Source organism: Epinephelus fuscoguttatus, linkage group LG8, assembly GCF_011397635.1.
Source record: "Epinephelus fuscoguttatus linkage group LG8, E.fuscoguttatus.final_Chr_v1".
Classification (NCBI taxonomy): Eukaryota; Metazoa; Chordata; class Actinopteri; order Perciformes; family Serranidae; genus Epinephelus; species Epinephelus fuscoguttatus.
In genome coordinates, this window is record NC_064759.1 from 43,294,997 (window position 1) to 43,310,080 (window position 15,084).

Consider the following 15,084-nt stretch of genomic DNA (forward strand, 5'->3'; position numbering starts at 1 on the left):
GCTCTCCTCCTTTCTACGACTTTCTAGCTAATCTCTTAGCTGTTGTTTGCACGTTACTAGCCTTGGTAGCTACATTAGCTTTAAAGTTAGCGATGGCTTCTCCCTCTGCTCTTTCTTGCTCGGTGTGCCAAATGTTCAGTTATGCCTCTGCCTCCTTTAGCGACAGTGGTAATTGTAACAAGTGTAGCTTATTTGCTGTGTTGGAGGCGAGGCTTAGTGAATTAGAAGCGCGGCTCCGCACCATGGAAAACCATTCAGTAGCTGCGGTAGTTAGCCAGCCCCCTGTAGCCGGTGCGGAGCCACATAGCATAGCCTTAGCCTCTGCTAACTGTCCTCCGGTAACTCCCGTTCAGCCGGGAGGTTGGGTTACGGTTCGCCAGAAGCACAGCTCCAAGCCGAAGCCCACGGCTCACCACCAGCCTGTTCACGTTTCCAACCGCTTTTCCCCACTCAGCGACACACCCGCTGAGGATAAAACTCTGGTTATTGGCAGCTCTATTCTGAGAAACGTGAAGTTAGCAACACCAGCGGCCATAGTCAAATGTATCCCTGGGGCCAGAGTGGGCGACATTGAATCTAATTTAAAACTGCTGGCTAAAGCTAAACGTAGATTCAGTAAGACTATTATTCACGTTGGCGGCAATGACACCCGGTTACGCCAATCGGAGGTCACTAAAATTAATATTGCCTCGGTGTGTGAATATGCAAAAACGATGTCGGACTCCGTAGTTTTCTCTGGACCCCTCCCAAATCTGACCAGTGATGACATGTTTAGCCGCATGTCATCATTTAATCGCTGGCTGTCCAGGTGGTGTCCAGCAAACGATGTGGGTTTCGTTAATAATTGGCAAACTTTCTGGGAAAACCTGGTCTTATTAGGAGAGACGGCATTCATCCCACTTTGGATGGAGCTGCTCTCATTTCTAGGAACCTGGCAAACTTTATTAGTAATTTAAATCCCTGACAACCCAGAGTTGAGACCAGGACTCAGAGTCGCAGTCCTATACGCCTCTCTGAGCTTCTAGTTCAGTTACCCAGCCATAGTTTTCATAGTTTTATACAAACGGTGTCTGTCCCCCGACCGCCTAAATTATTTAAATCTAAAATTAAACAAAGAGGAGTTGTGCATAACAACCTCATAAAAATTAAAACCTCTTCTGTGACAGAAAGACAAAACAGGAGAATTAAATGCGGACTGTTAAATATCAGGTCTCTATCGTCTAAAGCAGTGTTAGTAAACGAATTAATATCAGATAATCATATCGATTTACTCAGTCTCACTGAAACCTGGCTGTGTCCAGATGAATATGTTAGTCTAAATGAGTCCACTCCTCCCAGTCATAATAATACCCACATTCCTCGAGGCAGCGGCTGAGGAGGGGGAGTTGCAGCCATTTTTAACTCTAGCCTGTCAATCAGCCCTAAACCTAAACTAGATTATAATTCATTTGAAAGCCTCGTTCTTAGTCTTTTACATCCGACCTGGAAAACCTCGCAGCCACTTTTATTTGTTATAGTGTACCGTGCTCCTGGCCTGTATTCTGAATTTGTATCTGAATTCTCAGAGTTTTTATCCAGTTTAGTTCTTAAATCAGATAAAGTTATTATTGTAGGCGATTTTAACATTCATATTGACGTTGATAATGACTCCCTGGCTACCGCGTTTATCTCATTATTAGACTCCATTGGCTTCAGTCAGGGTGTACATGAACCCACTCACTGTTTTAACCATACCCTTGATCTAGTTCTGACGTATGGAATTGAAATTGATAATCTAAAAGTCTTTCCACAGAATCCCTCGCTATCGTATCATTATCTGATTACTTTTGATTTCTTTTTACTCGATTACATGCCACTCAGCAACAGTTACTATACTAGATGTTTATCAGATAGTGCTGTCGCAAAATTTAAGGAAAAGATTACTCCTTCATTAAATTCAATACCAAGTCCCTCAGTAACAGAGGTTTCCTGTACCGACTTTGATCATTTTGTCGGTAGTGCTGTAGGCTCGCTGCGAACAGCACTTGACTCTGTAGCTCCTCTTAAAAAGAAGTTTAAAAAAGCAAAGAAAGTTCGCTCCTTGGTATAACTCTCAAACCCGCAAGTTAAAACAAATATCGCGAAAATTTGAAAGGAATTGGCGATTAACCAAACTGGGAGAATCTCGTTTAATCTGGACAGACAGTCTCAAAAGTTATAAGAGGGGCCTCCGCAATGCCAGAGCAAACTATTACTCAGCATTAATAGAAGACAATAAGAACAACCCCAGGTTTCTTTTCAGCACTGTAGCCAGGCTGACTGAGAGTCAGAGCTCTATTGAGCCTTGTATTCCCTTAGCCCTTAGCAGTAATGATTTTATGAGCTTTTTTAATGACAAAATTCTAACTATTAGAGGCAAAATTCATGACCTCCTGTCCTCAGATAGTACCTATCTAACCTCAAACACAGCTGTAAAACCTAATATATATTTAGATTGCTTCTCCCCAATTTCTCTTCAAGAATTGACCGCATTGATTTCTTCATCTAAATCATCAATGTGTCTCTTAAACCCCATCCCAACTAGGCTACTTAAGGAGGTCTTTCCTTCAGTTAAGTTTAGTTTAGTCCTCATATATTAGATATGATCAATATATCCTTATTAACAGGCTATGTACCACAGTCTTTTAAGGTAGCTGCAATTAAACCTCTCCTAAAAAAAGCACACCCTGGATCCAGAGGTGTTAGCCAACTATAGACCAATATCTAATCTTCCCTTTATGTCAAAGATCCTTGAGAAAGTAGTCGCAGACCAGCTGTGTGATTTTCTCCATGATAATAATTTATTTGAGGAATTTCAGTCAGGATTTAGAGTGCATCATAGCACTGAGACAGCACTAGTTAAAATTACAAATGACCTTCTGATTGCTTCAGACAAAGGACTTGTCTCTGTACTTGTTTTATTAGATCTTAGTGCGGCGTTTGACACAATTGACCATCAAATTCTACTGCAGAGACTGGATCACTTAATTGGCCTAAAAGGTTCTGTACTGAGCTGGTTTAAATCTTATTTATCTGATCGTTTTCAGTTTGTTCACGTTCATAATGAATCATCCTTACGTACCAAAGTTTGTTTTGGAGTTCCCCAAGGTTCTGTGCTCGGACCAATCCTGTTTACTCTATATATGCTTCCTTTAGGTAACATCATTAGAAATCACTCTATAAATTTCCATTGTTATGCGGATGATACTCAGTTGTATTTATCGATGAAGCCAGAAGAAAGTAATCAATTAACTAAACTCCATAACTGCCTTAAAGACATAAAAACTTGGATGAGCACCAATTTCCTGATGTTAAATTCAGACTCTAGCTCTAGTAAGTCCTTAAAAACTCTCCAGCTAATTCAGAATGCAGCAGCACGTGTACTAACAGGAACTAAGAAACGAGATCATATTTCTCCTGTTTTAGCTTCTCTGCACTGGCTCCCTGTAAAATCCAGAATTGAATTTAAAATCCTACTGTTAACTTATAAAGCTCTAAATGGTCAAGCTCCGTCATATCTTAGAGAGCTCATAGTGCCATATTATCCCACCAGAACACTGCGCTCTGAGAACGCAGGGTTACTCGTGGTCCCTAAAGTCTCCAAAAGTAGATCAGGAGCCAGAGCCTTTAGCTATCAGGCTCCTCTCCTGTGGAATCATCTTCCTGTTACGGTCCAGGAGGCAGACACCGTCTCCACATTTAAGACTAGACTTAAGACTTTCCTCTTTGATAAAGCTTATAGTTAGGGCTGGCTCCGGCTTGCCCTGTACCAGCCCCTAGTTAGGCTGACTTAGGCCTAGTCTGCCGGAGGACCCCCTATAATACACCGGGCACCTTCTCTCCTTCTCTCCTTCTCTCTCTCTCTCTCTCGTATTCTATGACTGCATCTTGCTAACTCCATTCTGGATGTCACTAACTCGGCTTCTTCTCCGGAGCCTTTGTGCTCCACTGTCTCTCAGATTAACTCATACCGCAGCGGTGCCTGGACAGCGTGACGTGTGTGGTTGTGCTGCTGTCGTGGTCCTGCCAGATGCCTCCTGCTGCTGCTGCCATCATTAGTCATTAGTCATACTTCTACTGTTATTATACACATATGACTACTGTCACACTTGTATACTGCCAGATATTAATACATACATTCAACATATTGTACCGCAGTAGCCAGAACTATAACTATAATATTATTACTTTCAATAATGTTGTTGTAAGCTACTGTCATTACCTGCATCTCTCTCTCTCTCTCTCTCTCTCTTTCTCTGTCTCATTGTGTCATGTGGATTACTGTTAATTTGTTATGCTGATCTGGTCTGTACGACATCTATTGCACGTCTGTCTGTCCTGGAAGAGGGATCCCTCCTCAGTTGCTCTTCCTGAGGTTTCTACCGTTTTTTTTCCCCGTTAAAGGGTTTTTTTTGGCGAGTTTTTCCTTATCCACTGTGAGGGTCATAAGGACAGAGGGATGTCATATGCTGTAAAGCCCTGTGAGGCAAATTGTGATTTGTGATATTGGGCTTTATAAATAAAATTGAATTGAATTGAATTGAGAGACTTTCCCTGTCCCACACCAATCGTGGCCTACAACCAGAGTATGGGTGGGGTTGATCTGTCAGATCAGCTCATCCAGTATTACTCCACCCACAGAAAAACTGGTTACTGGTACAGGACCATGTTGCTGCAGTCCTTGGACATTGCAACAACAAATGCCTTCATCTTGCACTGTGAGATGAGCAATGCCAAGCAGGTGCAGCCCATGACACACAAAGATTTCATGGTGGAGCTGGTGAGTCAGCATTGTGGCATGGACAAGGACGGTGTTCCTCAGAGCAGGAGATCTGATCATGTTCCTGTGCCCATTGTTAAAGCCACAGATGCAAGCCAAAAAGCCACCAAAGGCAGACTGAAGTGCAAACATTGCCTCCAGGTGGACAACAGGAGTGACACACCCTTGAAGTGTCAGGCCTGTGATGTGCCCCTCTGTGTTGTGGTGGACAGGAGCTGCTTTTCAGAGTGGCACAAATAAGTTGTGTGGCATCTGATTGTTTTGTAAATAGTTGTTCAAAAAAACACCTGAGGCATTGCCTACATTTTCATGTAAATAGTGATATATAACTTTGTTGTTTGCTTAATTTGTTCATAAGTTTTTGAGTTCACAATTTATATTTCCATTCGAAGTTACAAAAATGGTTCGTTAGACATGTTTGTGGTTTTCACAGTCAAAAATCAAACTTTTTCCTACTTGGATTTTATGTTTTTTTTTGTGTGATTTTAGGTCCAGTGTGTTAATACAGTATGTCAAAATGCAAAAGTAATTGTAAAGTCACACAGGTGAGGTTGTGCTGAAAAGAATGATACCAAACAAGGCAAGGTAAACAGTTTTTTTAAGGTGAAATTTAAAGAAAAGTAGTCAAAAACGGCCAATTATCCCCTAGACCCCAAAGGGTTTTAATAGATGGACAAATGTTTAAAAAGCTGCATTTATCCAGCAAAACAATTAACATTTTAAAAACATTGCAAAAATAACATATAATTTTATCCAACACATACACAAACTGCATCTGTTCAGACAGGCAGCAGTGGTGGGACGAAGAACAGCAATGCTGATTAAGACTCAGGCCTCTAGTTTCGCAGACCGGGCGAGGCGGAAACGCAGCGCACCTGCGCTTCGCCAACTGGGTGTGGCCAGGAGGAATTTGCAAGTCTGGCACACCGTGCGCACTGGCGCAGCTACTCCTCTTTCCCACCTCCTTCCCTCCTACCTGCGCAAGTCGGAAAGAGGGAGGAGAGAAGGCGTGGAGTGGGTTTTACACAGACAATTCACATCACACCAATCAAATGAGCCCCTCTCCTCGCTCTTAAATGCGCTGCGTGGAGGTGTAATGAGAGTTTACTCAATTCGCCATGGCAGAAGAGAGCAGCAGCGTTAGATGGCCAAACTTCTCCCAGGAGGAAACTGATGTTTTGGTCCAGGAGGTCCAAGCTCGCAGTGTCCGAATATACGGAACTGCGAGCAGACCTCCATGGGTTTCCATTACGCGTGCCAAACGGTGCCAATCCCCTTTGATCTAACATCAGATGTGATGGGACAGTCGATATAGAGACACATTTATGTGCTGATTGCAGATGGTTGCATTGAATAGTGGTTTTTGTGGGTATTTATTGCATTGTTAATGTGCCTGATATTCTGGAAACCTGCCTGTGAGGTTTTGGTGATGTGTGCGCACTGTCCGCCGGTCAGCCAAACTTCCGCTACACCGGCTGCACTCCGTCTGCACTGACAGTAGACCTGGTTTCAGCTGGCGAGCTTTTAGCACACCTTCGGCAAAGCCTTTTGGCACGAAACTGTCATTGCGCCAAGCTGGATCTGGATCTCGGTCTGCCAAACTACCAAACTGAGTGCTCCTCGGGTTGCGCTGCTCAAAACTAGCTCTGCGCGGGGTTTGCCACCCTGTGCCGGGAAACTAGAGGCCTCAAACTCACACTGTTGATACCAGTGAGCTTTACTGATGTCTCCACCATCGCATCACATTCAAGTGGAGTCACTGGGCCTTGATGCTGCTCACTGCCTTGTTTAATGGTTTTAGACATGTCTTACTGCTGTCCATCATAGGCTGAACCCTGTCAGCTCTGAGTGACAGTATCTCTGACTATCTGTCCTTTCTATTTGTGCACGCCTCTTTAATGAACCACCTCATGTTGAGCAATCTATTCATGTTTCTTCTTTTGAGTAACACATTTCAGTGCATGTGTCTGTGTGAATGTGAAGGTCAATAATATAATCAATCAATCAATCAATCAATCAATTTTATTTATAAAGCCCAATATCACAAATCACAATTTGCCTCACAGGGCTTTACAGCATACGACATCCCTCTGTCCTTATGACCCTCGCAGCGGATAAGGAAAAACTCCCCAAAAAAACCCCTTTAACGGGGAAAAATTATATATATATAATATAACATACCTAAGGTATATATTTTTTCATTTTTTTGCTGTGATGATAAATAATTTGGATCAAGGAGGTCAGGATGTGTCTTCAAAAAGAGAAACTGAAATTCACTTTAAAAGGATCCTTTCCAGCAGGCAGCTGTGGCTAGGTAGAGCAGGTCGTCCACCAATCGGAAGATCAGCGGTTCCTGTCTGCATGCCGAAATATCCTTGAGCAAGATACTGAATCCCAAATTGCTCCCGATGACTGTTCCATCGGTGTGTGAGTGAGTGAGTTAAATAAAACTGAGTAGCAGGTGGCACCTTGTATGGTAGTCTCGGCCACCAGTTTATGTGTGAATGGGTGACTCGTAGTGTAAAAAGTTCTTTGAGCGGTCGGATGTGTAGGAAAGTGCTATACAAATGCAGGTCCATTTACCATTACCATCTCACTTACTAGTGTCATTCATAAATAGACATTCTCACCTTTTTAGGGGTTCAAGCTTGAAGCCCTATTGTTATTTGTGCTGATGTATTATTATAATAATTATTATCATTATTCATTCAGAAATGTCCTAGCAAATTCTCGTTAGATGGTACATCATAGATACATGACATTTTCAAGAAATATAATGCCAGATGGGGCCCTATAATCAAGGCCAATTATTTTTATTTTTTTGAAAGGCCACATCTCTTGCAGCTTATGTCTGATTGACTTGAAATTTGACACACATGTCCAGCTGTATACACAGGAGGACTGCAACATCAGCTAGTCCGGAGCGAAACCTCAGCATGGCCCTGCTGAATGCTAGGTCAGTAGTTAACAAAACTTTCCTGTTGAATGACTTCTTCAGCTCCCGCAAACTGGATGTTATGTTCGTGATGGAAACTTGGAACCCTGCTGGTGACGATACCCCGTTTTCGGAACTCCTTACTCCAGGCTGCTCTTTCTTTAGCTCAACCCACTCCTTGGGCAGTGGCGGCGGCATAGCCTCTGTATTCAAATCTAATCTCCAGTGCCGTCTGTCCCAGCCTGTGCCAAGCTATTGCAGCTTTGAATTGCAGCTCTTTGAATTTAATATGTCACCTCCTGTCCTTTGTGTCACTGTATATCGTCCACCAAAATACAGCAAAGACTTTATAAATGACTTTGCCGACTTCCTGTGTGGGATCGTAGTGAAATACGACCACGTTTAATTTCTGGTGATGAATCCCGTCCTCTATGGAGATATATTTGTGTCTTTATTACATGCGAGAAAATAAATGATATGAGAGGGAAAAAAAATGTTTGAGAGAAAAAAAAAAGAGAAAAAGTTTTCACACTGATAGCAAAAAGTAATGATATTTGAGAGTTTTGAGAGAAAGTATTTTGTCATAGAATATAAAAAAAATCATTTGAGACTTAAAAAATTTTCGAGAAAAAAAACTCTCAAAAAACTTTTTTTTACTCTCAAATATTATTTTTTTGCTATCAGTGTGAAAACATTTTCTCTCTCTCTCAAAAAAAAATGTTTCTCTCAAAACCTTTTTTCCCTCTCTCTCAAAACCTAAGTCTTTGCTCTTGTGTCAGGATTTTGCTCTCACTGTGAAAATAATGTCATGGGCGGTGCCACATTCCTATTGGCCAGTCTCAATCGAATTGACAGCTAGGTGAGGATCGTCTTGGGTGTCGAATTCAACTGAATCATTCATCCACCATGGTGGATTCACCGGCATAGATGCGCTGCGTTATTGGGGAGCGGATATGCATACATAACGTTATGCATGTGTGGCCAAATGGAGAGGAGAGGGAAATGAACCGACAACACCACCTGTGGAATTGCACCCCAGGGAATACACTCAAACCTGTAGACTACTCTTAACAACAGAAGGTCACACAGATTCGTACACTGGTAAATATGGGGACAGGAGACGGACTTCCAAATGTAACAACACGGAGGTCCAAAGCCGCATAAATGCACAGCCGCAGTACAGTGTGCTTTAATCAGTCTGTGGAAAACCGGCAGAACAGCAGTGGAAAATGGAGCGGCCACACCGGGGCTGGAGGCCATGGATAGCTGTCCTTCAGGATGCCCAGCTGACGGCCCACGTCACCGTGCAGCCCCACACAGTGCGCAGAGGAGGAGAAGAAGCCACAAGCTGTGGCCTCAGCTACAGCAGGACAACCTGTTAGCATAAAGTTAACAGAACTAGCAGAAGTAGAAATAAGAAAACAGAGCGAGATAACCGGAGCGAAGTGAGCTTAACGCACAGCTCAAACCCAGTCACCGTCTCGCAGTGAGGAAGAGCAGACACCACGCTTTTCAAAGTCCCCTCCGAAGCTGCACACAACAGGAATGACCGACGCTGCTGTAAAGCGAAGAGTCACGGCAGCTGTGACACCATAATACGCATTAACAGTAGACAAACATTGCAGCACCCATGCCTACCTTATGAATCCCAAGTTTGGGTACAGAAACCGGAGCACGACACACACAAAGCACGCCAACCGTTGCATGCCACACACAGCCCTCGCCAGGTAAATGCCATTTAGAAGTGAGCGCGCCCGTGAGGGGAAGACCAAATAACGCAGGTGCCACCACTGCACAATTAGGCTCAGACAACTGGAAATTAGGCCAATTAAGGGCGGAGGTGTAGCAGCGATCACCCTGCCACACATGGAATGTTGGAAGAGAAAAGCACCGTAAAGTAACGTTAATGGGATAACCTAGCTAGATGTCAATCAATCAATCAATCAATCAATCAATTTTATTTATAAAGCCCAATATCACAAATCACAATTTGCCTCACAGGGCTTTACAGCATACGACATCCCTCTGTCCTTATGACCCTTGCAGCGGATAAGGAAAAACTCCCCAAAAAAACCCCTTTAACGGGGAAAAAAATGGTAGAAACCTCAGGAAGAGCAACTGAGGAAGTATCCCTCTTCCAGGACGGACAGACGTGCAATAGATGTCGTACAGAAGATGTAAAGTTAACACTAGCTGGCTAGTGCAGTTAATAACACAATCTCGGTAAAATAACGTTATTTGAGAAAAGGGATTCATTATAGGAATGATTTTGATAACCAACTTGCTCAGCTAGCTTCCCATCAATTGTGTGTGTCACCATCTTACCCAAACATTGGAGTCTCTGCTCCCAAATAACGCAGCGCACCTGTGCCGGTGAATCCACCATGGTGGATGAATGATTCAGTTGAATTCGACTCCCAAGACGATCCTCACCCAGCTGTCAATGCAATTGAGACTGGCCAATAGGAACGTGGCCCCGCCCATGACATTATTTTCACAGTGAGAGCAAAATCCTGACACGAGAGCAAAGACTTAGGTTTTGAGAGAGAGGAAAAAAAGGTTTTGAGAGAAACATTTTTTTTTTTTTTTTTTAGAGAAAATATTTTCACACTGATAGCAAAAAAAAAAAATATTTGAGAGTAAAAAAAAGGTTTTTGAAAGAGTTTTTTTCTTGGAAATCATTTTTTAAATCTCAAATTATTATTTTTTATTTTCTATGACAAAATACTTTCTCTCAAAACTTTTTTTACTCTCAAATATTATTTTTTGCTATCAGTGTGAAAACTTTTTCTCTCAAACATTTTTTTTCCCTCTCATATCATATATTTTCTCGCATGTAATAAAGACACAAATATATCTCCATAGTCCTCTGGCCAGGGAATTTTTAAACATGATTAATTCTTTTGATTTTACCCAGTGCATAACTGAACCAACACATGAAAAGGGGCATATTTTAGATCGTGTCCTGTCCTATGGTTTGTCTGTCAAATGTCAATGAAATCTGCACAACAATATGTATATCCGACCACCTACCTGTGCTGTTTAGCAGTTAAAAACACATCTTTTTAGGCTTGCGTTCCATTAATTGTCCATTGTATCATCTCTGTATTTCACTGCACTTTACTTTTTATTTGTTTTTGTGTATTTTGCGTTGTTTCTGTTATTGTATTTTTTGTATTTTATCTTGTGAAGCACTTTGTGAGTCCTCTCTGTGAGAAGTGCTATATAAATAAATTTACTTACTTACTTCACCTTATTGCTGCCGGGCTTGGCGGATAAACCTACTGCCCCTGCGCACCGCCGGTGTGCTATAACCCCCATGACTGCAACAGAGTTTTCTGCTGCTTTTATTGACTCCCCGCTATGTACACTAGATGAAAAATGTTCTCTTAGCGCTGACGACATATTGTGTCTTTTCAACTCCACATGCACTGAGATCCTGGACTCTGTTGCTCCTCTCAGGTTAAAGTGCACTAAACCAGCCATGGTTAAATGAAGTGACGCGCGCCCTCAGACACGCATGTAGACATGCTGAGAGAAAATGGAAGAAAGATAAGCTCCTTGTTTCCCGACAAATTCTCCATGACTGCCTGTCTGACTACCAGAGAGCTGTCAAAACTGCCAAAACTGCCTACTTCTCTGCCATAGTCTCTAATAACAGGCATAAGCACCAAGTTTTGTTCAATGTTCTTAACTCTCTCATTAATCCTTGTGATGTCTCCCCCCTTGTGCCAACGCCATCCCTCTGTAATGACTTCTTTCTTTCTAAAAAAGCTTCTGCCCTCAGACCCACCCTCACTTGTGTCGGGCCCATCTCAGACTCTTCTACCCTCTGCCCTGCCTTTGACCAATTTGAGCCTCTGTCCCTCTCCCAACTCTGATCAATAATCTGCAGCCTACAAAATGCCCCTCAGACAGTATACCCCCCCATCTTCTCAGGGAAGTATTTGACTCAGTTGGAGATAGCATCTTGCTGCTGATCAACACCAGTCTCAGTTCAGGCTGTGTCCCCGCAGCCTTCAAACATGCTGTGGTGAAACCTTTAATCAAAAAGAAAAATCTGGATCCCTCCATCCTTTCAAACTTTAGGCCCATATCTCAGCTCCCCTATTTATCCAAGGTTCTAGAGAGAGCAGTATATAACCAATTGCAGTCTAGGTGATGTTTTTAGAAAGCACAAGATTTCATTCCATTCCAAATCTTGGTTGAGCTCTAATTTCTTAAATCTTACACTGCAAAAACTCAAAATCTTACCAAGAATATTTGTCTTATTTCTAGTCAAAATGTCTCATTTCTAGTCAAAAAAATCTCATTACACTTAAAATAAGACTCATCACCTAAAAAGTTACTTGTTTTTAGGCAATTTTCACTTGTTTCAAGTAAATTTTCACTTGAAATAAGTAGAAAAATCTGTCAGTGGAGCAAGGTTTTTTTTGTTATTACAAGCAAAAAACACTTGGTCAGTGGAAATCTGTCAGTGGAGCAAGGTTTTTTTTCTTATTACAAGCAAAAAAAACTTTTAAAGTGTATAGTGTATTAAATCACTTTGAAATTGGTCAATATGGGGCACCGCAACACAACATTGAATTTGTTGAAAAACATTTTTTTTTTTTAAGTTTTCTTAAATCGTTGATTGATTGAATGATTTGTATTAATTATTCTGCGGATCATCACTGGACCAGCATTATTAAAAGTTATCAAAACCTTGTTGATATCTCACTGGGGTTTGATGATATTGACAAATGAACTTTAAGATGGGCGGTGGCTCAGCACATAAATAGACTACAGTCTACATACAGTGGTGGAAAAAAGTTTTCGGACACCCTTAAAATTTTACACAATCTCAAATATTATCATGAAATATTTGTGGAAAAATCTTTTTTGTGTGTCAAAAGGTGTGGCTGCATTAGACAGATACAAACAAATACAAATTATATATTTTTTTGTTTATTGTTTACAAGAAAAACTAACAAAACTAAATTTTTGACAGTTTCAATATGTCAGTTCTCAACATTGTTGGTATCAAAGTCAACAAATAACAGAATGTGTTCAAAACTGAACAAAAAATAAATAAACCATCACATCATCAAATTAATATTTAGTAGTCCTGCCACTGGCACGTAGTAGAGCTCTAATCCTTGCTGGCATGTTCCCCACGATCCTTTTACACTGTTGAGGGGTAATCTTGTCCCATTCTTCTTGAATTACTGCTTTTAATTCTTCTAAATTCTTTGGTTTATGCTTTGAAACAGACCTTTTGATAATCCACCACAGATTTTCAATGGGGCTCATGTCCAGGGATTGAGCTGGCCACTCTAAGACCTGGATACTGTGCTCCTGCAGCCAAGTTCTACTGGCCTTGGATGTGTGGCAAGGGGCATTATCTTGTTGAAACATCCAGTTTTTACCTCGACGGAACAGTGCACGTGCAGAAGGGAGCATGTGGGTTTCGAGAATGGTACAATACTTGGTAGAGTTCAATGTGCCATCACAGACAGTGAGATGACCAACACCAGCAGCACTCATGCATCCTCAAACCATGATACTGCTCTCCACCATGCTTGACAGTAGGTACTGTACATGCTGAGATAATGCTTCGCCTGGCCTTCTGCGCACTTCTCACATTAGTAGGAGGAAGATAAAGCTGGAAACTGGACTCATCTGACCACAAAATCTTCTTCCAATTCCTGGCTGTCCAGTTCTTGTGTGCCTGGGCCCAACGACGCCGGGCTAACCTCTGTCTCTCATTGATCAGGGGCTTCTTGATAGCCTTGTAGGACCTTAAGCCATGATCTAAAAGTCGGCCACGTACAGTGCAGGTGGAACACTGGACACCAGTTTGGTTTGACCACTGCTGCTGAAGCTCCTGTGATGTCATTCGGCGGTTTTGCCTGCACATGCGGATCAGGATGCGGTCATTTCTTGCTGAAGAAACCCTTAGACGCCCAGATCTTGGTTTGTCTTCCAAGCTGTTGGTTTGTCTGTATTTCTGCAGAGTGTATCCAACTGCTGAAGGACTGCATCTGCACTTCCTGGCTATCTGGCGGCAGCTGTACCCTTCCTGGCTGAGAATCTTTATCTTCAGGCGTGTTTCCTGCGTTAGGTTCCTTGTTTTAGCCATTTTTGTGTCTGAAGAACTTTTAAATGTGCTGGCTTTATGTAGACACAAAGCTTGGCAACAAAAATTGTGTCTTTTAATAAAAAGAACGACCTTCATTACTGGTACCAAAATGACCCAATACTCAAAATTTCTTATGTATTTTTATGGAACCAATCAATTTTAAGTTTTTAAAAGGATTTATTTAGTATTTTGGCTGTGACTGTACTAAAAGAAATTGCACTTGAAGACCTAAGAGTGATTCTTAATCCAATATTTCACAAATGCATGGGGTGTCCGAAAACTTTTTTCCACCACTGTACATACGAGCAACATATCCTGAAAGGGACATTTAAATTGACCACTAGGTGGGGCGCCACATATGCAAAAACTGGATGTGAGATAACACAAATCAAACTATAAATCAGATATATTTTGTCTAATCTTTACAAAACTTGCAGGATATGTTAAATATGTGTTAAATTACTTTGAAATCGGTCAATAGGGGGCGCCACCAGTTCAAAACAAGTGCAATGGCCTTTTGCATTATTTTGCCATAAATCAATGACAATTTGTTTAAACCTCACCAAACTCAGTGGACTTTTTTAACTAAGCCATTGAGTGTGTTTACATGGACAGTTTAATTCCCTTTTCATTCAGAATGAAACTTCTTTCCTATTAAAAGTGATTTTGTAAACACCTAATTCGGAATGAAAATGGCCAATGCGACTGAAAATTCATTCCGATGTAAGGGACTGGAATATTCTGTTTCTAATTCCGAATTAAAGAATTTCTCCCACTTGTATACACTCATTCCTCTTTAAGTTCATTCCGTTTTTTCTGCGCATGCTCGTTTCCTTGCCCTTCTGGTGCAATGACAAATATAGCGTGCGCGACTCATTGCACTAAGGCACGGTCTTCTATCTCCCTTCTTTGACCTTCAATAGACCTTCTCCTTTACAACAGACGAAGCATTAGCAGAACAAGGTTGTTGTCGTGCTGCTGCTTCAAGAATATAAGCAAAACAAGCCCGAAAAAGGCACTAAGAACGGCGTTGTCAAGCATTTTGTTATACGGAATGAGGACTAACATGTTACTAACACGTAGCATCTGCCCCGCCTCCTATCCAATCAGAAACCTTCCCTGCCCCAAACCTTGCGCGGACCCAAATAAAGGCGATTAAACTGATCTCCCGTGTAAACCCTCATTTGGAATGAATATTTCCCATGTAAACTACCTGGAAAAACCTTAGTT

At 41.7% G+C, this 15,084-nt stretch overlaps 1 protein-coding gene across 1 annotated transcript in view; it reads right to left on the minus strand.

Annotated features, from left to right (window-relative positions):
* ano10a (anoctamin 10a) overlaps nucleotides 1–15,084 on the minus strand; it is a 100,561-nt gene that overhangs the window by 21,533 nt on the left and 63,944 nt on the right. The gene's annotated exons all lie outside the window — the stretch shown is intronic.